The 5,000-nt window shown below is 54.3% G+C and overlaps 1 non-coding gene across 1 annotated transcript in view; it reads left to right on the top strand.

The window, feature by feature from the left end:
- The first annotated feature begins 3,361 nt into the window (after positions 1 to 3,361).
- LOC124589029 overlaps positions 3,362 to 5,000 on the top strand; it is a 1,909-nt gene continuing 270 nt past the window's right edge. The window contains exon 1 of the ribosomal RNA XR_006975935.1: positions 3,362 to 5,000. This exon is cut by the window's right edge and continues 270 nt beyond it. This is a non-coding gene — a ribosomal RNA (small subunit ribosomal RNA).

Genomic DNA, 5,000 nt, shown 5'->3' with positions numbered 1-5,000 from the left:
CTGTCACACCACACAAACAATGGCAGGAATGAAAGACACAGGTCTGCCACAAGCATGGAATCAGAGCGCCGCCTGTTATGAGCCAAAGGTGCACCCTGACGTGGCAAATCAGATGATGCCGCAGTCATTTACTTACGATAATCACAATCAACAAACCGGCCCCCCCCCCCCCCCCAAAACACCTTTCCTTACAACAATGTGTACCTTAACCTAACCCGTATTGTACCTTAACCTAACCCGTATTGTACCTTAACCTAACCCGTATTGTACCTTAACCTAACCCGTATTGTACCTTAACCTAACCCGTATTGTACCTTAACCTAACCCGTATTGTACCTTAACCTAACCCGTATTGTACCTTAACCTAACCCGTATTGTACCTTAACCTAACCCGTATTGTACCTTAACCTAACCCGTATTGTACCTTAACCTAACCCGTATTGTGCCTTAACCTAACCCGTATTGTGCCTTAACCTAACCCGTATTGTGCCTTAACCTAACCCGTATTGTGCCTTAACCTAACCCGTATTGTGCCTTAACCTAACCCGTATTGTGCCTTAACCTAACCCGTATTGTGCCTTAACCTAACCCGTATTGTGCCTTAACCTAACCCGTATTGTGCCTTAACCTAACCCGTATTGTGCCTTAACCTAACCCGTATTGTGCCTTAACCTAACCCGTATTGTGCCTTAACCTAACCCGTATTGTGCCTTAACCTAACCCGTATTGTGCCTTAACCTAACCCGTATTGCGCCTTAACCTAACCCGTATTGCGCCTTAACCTAACCCGTATTGCGCCTTAACCTAACCCGTATTGCGCCTTAACCTAACCTATATTGCGCCTTAACCTAACCTATATTGCGCCTTAACCTAACCTATATTGCGCCTTAACGTAACCCGCGTTGCGCCTTAACGTAACCCGCGTTGCGCCTTAACGTAACCCGCGTTGCGCCTTAACGTAACCCGCGTTGCGCCTTAACCTAACCCGCGTTGCGCCTTAACCTAACCCGCGTTGCGCCTTAACCTAACCCGCGTTGCGCCTTAACCTAACCCGCGTTGCGCCTTAACCTAACCCGCGTTGCGCCTTAACCTAACCCGCGTTGCGCCTTAACCTAACCCGCGTTGCGCCTTAACCTAACCCACGTTGGGCCTTAACCCAACACACGTTGGGCCTTAACCCAACACACGTTGGGCCTTAACCCAACACACGTTGGGCCTTAACCCAACACACGTTGGGCCTTAACCCAACACACGTTGGGCCTTAACCCAACACACGTTGGGCCTTAACCCAACACACGTTGGGCCTTAACCCAACACACGTTGGGCCTTAACCCAACACACGTTGGGCCTTAACCCAACACACGTTGGGCCTTAACCCAACACACGTTGGGCCTTAACCCAACACACGTTGGGCCTTAACCCAACACACGTTGGGCCTTAACCCAACACACGTTGGGCCTTAACCCAACACACGTTGGGCCTTAACCCAACACACGTTGGGCCTTAACCCAACACACGTTGGGCCTTAACCCAACACACGTTGGGCCTTAACCCAACACACGTTGGGCCTTAACCCAACACACGTTGGGCCTTAACCCAACACACGTTGGGCCTTAACCCAACACACGTTGGGCCTTAACCCAACACACGTTGGGCCTTAACCCAACACACGTTGGGCCTTAACCTGCTCTGTAATTGTCATACGACGCGTTAAATTAGTGTAGTGTTGCCTAACTGCAACCCCCGCAATATAGTTTGCTACCCGCACTGCCCGGTCCCCAGAGTATCGCTTCATGTTAAACACCTTGCAGCTATACACTGTAATGCGGATGGCAGCAGGACGTACATGCTCAATGCCCTTCGCAGTTGTTCATTGGCATTCGCATGGCGAAGCACAGCCTACGTTGTGGTACGGCTTGTGTCAACTGTCCGCTGATGTTGTACGTCCAAATCACACACTGTACTGCACATTGGTCCTCATGTACTGAATGATACATCGTGGTACATGTGTGACCGTACCACGACTGCGCCAACAACGGCGAACCATACGGTCCAAATATTGTGCACTCAGCTACGTGTCGTCTCCCTATAAGAGCTGGATTGCAGTATGGTATGCCGTGGATGGCGATCAGCATGAGCCGTCTGTTGATGTAGTGGCGCGTGTTGTCAGACGTAGTCGTCTCTTCTCACTCACCGTGATAGCATGGTGCACTGCGTTCCACATCTGCGACATGCGACAGAGGCCGGTTGACAGTCGTTCGCGCAATGGACATCGCATACGTACGGGGGCCACCTTCCACGTGTTCGCGAAGCGTGCACATGTTGTTGCGTGTATGTGGGCAGACATAGTGTGTCGTGACACCTGACACAGGCATGCAACAATCGTTGAATTTGCAAATGGCGATGGACGTCTACGTTTGCTGGTGACGTTACGCAAATGAACAACTGGTAAACCGTTGTGGTGCGGTTGTTCTCGCTAGAGGTGAATCAGTGATGGCGACGATCGGTTGAGCTACCAACCGGTTGTTTCAGCGATACCCACCATGCCCACGAACGTGAATGGCATGTGGGTGTGAAGCGATACGCGGCGGTGGCTGGGTGGGACCGTCCCCGGCCGGTGAGGGGGGGCCTCCCGGCGTGCTGGCCGCGCGGTGCGTGGGCGCACGCGCTACAGCCGGCTGGTGGGGGCGGCCAGTGGCAGGCGCGCCGGCCGACGGAGGCGGCAGGCGGCGCAGCTGCGCGCCGGCGCACCCTGCACGCGGCGCCGTGCGGCCAAAGTAGGTCCTCGCGGGCCCGGTGCGAAGCGCGGTGGACATCTGCAGTGTGCTGGTCCGATTGAGGACTGTGTGCGCTGAGGATGCGCCGCCGCCCGGCGCTCGGCGCCGCGACGCCGTCTGCTGCTCGGTCGCCTCTGCGGTTCTCGCAGGTGGTTTGTATCGCAGCTGTGCGGACGTGTTGGCGCGTTCGCTTCGGCACCCAAGTGGGGCTTTTGTCCTTCTGTGGCGCTGGCGTTGGAGCTGCCGGCCACCGTAGGTGGCGCGTGTTGTCTCCCGCCGGCAATGCCACGACAGCACGCTCCCCGGGCCTCTGTCGGCAGCGGCAAGCTCAGTTGGGAGCACGGGTGGTCGCACCTAAAGCGTCTACTCGCCAAACTCCGGGCGATTGCGCCTCTCTCGAACCCGACCAAGTACTTAGGACGGCGCTGCGCGCCGCCGGGACCTGAGAGGGTTTCGAGGTGTATTGTGCAGGGGAGCTCAGCCTCCTCCTGTTTGCAGAATAATTGAGCGGACGCTTGCGTGTTCGCGCGGGCCCCCGGGACACACTCCCGGGCGGCCGGCTGCTCAGCTCTAGTTGACGCAGCTCCCTGGTTGATCCTGCCAGTAGTCATATGCTTGTCTCAAAGATTAAGCCATGCATGTCTCAGTACAAGCCGCATTAAGGTGAAACCGCGAATGGCTCATTAAATCAGTTATGGTTCCTTAGATCGTACCCACGTTACTTGGATAACTGTGGTAATTCTAGAGCTAATACATGCAAACAGAGTCCCGACCAGAGATGGAAGGGACGCTTTTATTAGATCAAAACCAATCGGTCGGCTCGTCCGGTCCGTTTGCCTTGGTGACTCTGAATAACTTTGGGCTGATCGCACGGTCCTCGTACCGGCGACGCATCTTTCAAATGTCTGCCTTATCAACTGTCGATGGTAGGTTCTGCGCCTACCATGGTTGTAACGGGTAACGGGGAATCAGGGTTCGATTCCGGAGAGGGAGCCTGAGAAACGGCTACCACATCCAAGGAAGGCAGCAGGCGCGCAAATTACCCACTCCCGGCACGGGGAGGTAGTGACGAAAAATAACGATACGGGACTCATCCGAGGCCCCGTAATCGGAATGAGTACACTTTAAATCCTTTAACGAGTATCTATTGGAGGGCAAGTCTGGTGCCAGCAGCCGCGGTAATTCCAGCTCCAATAGCGTATATTAAAGTTGTTGCGGTTAAAAAGCTCGTAGTTGGATTTGTGTCCCACGCTGTTGGTTCACCGCCCGTCGGTGTTTAACTGGCATGTATCGTGGGACGTCCTGCCGGTGGGGCGAGCTGAAGGCGTGCGACGCGCCTCGTGCGTGCTCGTGCGTCCCGAGGCGGACCCCGTTGCAATCCTACCAGGGTGCTCTTGAGTGAGTGTCTCGGTGGGCCGGCACGTTTACTTTGAACAAATTAGAGTGCTTAAAGCAGGCAAGCCCGCCTGAATACTGTGTGCATGGAATAATGGAATAGGACCTCGGTTCTATTTTGTTGGTTTTCGGAACCCGAGGTAATGATTAATAGGGACAGGCGGGGGCATTCGTATTGCGACGTTAGAGGTGAAATTCTTGGATCGTCGCAAGACGAACAGAAGCGAAAGCATTTGCCAAGTATGTTTTCATTAATCAAGAACGAAAGTTAGAGGTTCGAAGGCGATCAGATACCGCCCTAGTTCTATACCATAAACGATGCCAGCCAGCGATCCGCCGCAGTTCCTCCGATGACTCGGCGGGCAGCCTCCGGGAAACCAAAGCTTTTGGGTTCCGGGGGAAGTATGGTTGCAAAGCTGAAACTTAAAGGAATTGACGGAAGGGCACCACCAGGAGTGGAGCCTGCGGCTTAATTTGACTCAACACGGGAAACCTCACCAGGCCCGGACACCGGAAGGATTGACAGATTGATAGCTCTTTCTTGATTCGGTGGGTGGTGGTGCATGGCCGTTCTTAGTTGGTGGAGCGATTTGTCTGGTTAATTCCGATAACGAACGAGACTCTAGCCTGCTAACTAGTCGCGTGACATCCTTCGTGCTGTCAGCGATTATTTCTTCTTAGAGGGACAGGCGGCTTCTAGCCGCACGAGATTGAGCAATAACAGGTCTGTGATGCCCTTAGATGTTCTGGGCCGCACGCGCGCTACACTGAAGGAATCAGCGTGTCTTCCTAGGCCGAAAGGTCGGGGTAACCCGCTGAACCTCCTTC

The sequence above is a fragment of the Schistocerca americana genome, unplaced genomic scaffold (genome assembly GCF_021461395.2).
Source record: "Schistocerca americana isolate TAMUIC-IGC-003095 unplaced genomic scaffold, iqSchAmer2.1 HiC_scaffold_679, whole genome shotgun sequence".
Taxonomy (NCBI): Eukaryota; Metazoa; Arthropoda; class Insecta; order Orthoptera; family Acrididae; genus Schistocerca; species Schistocerca americana.
Note: the sequence above shows the minus strand (reverse complement) of the source record. Positions and strands in the feature narration are given on the sequence as shown.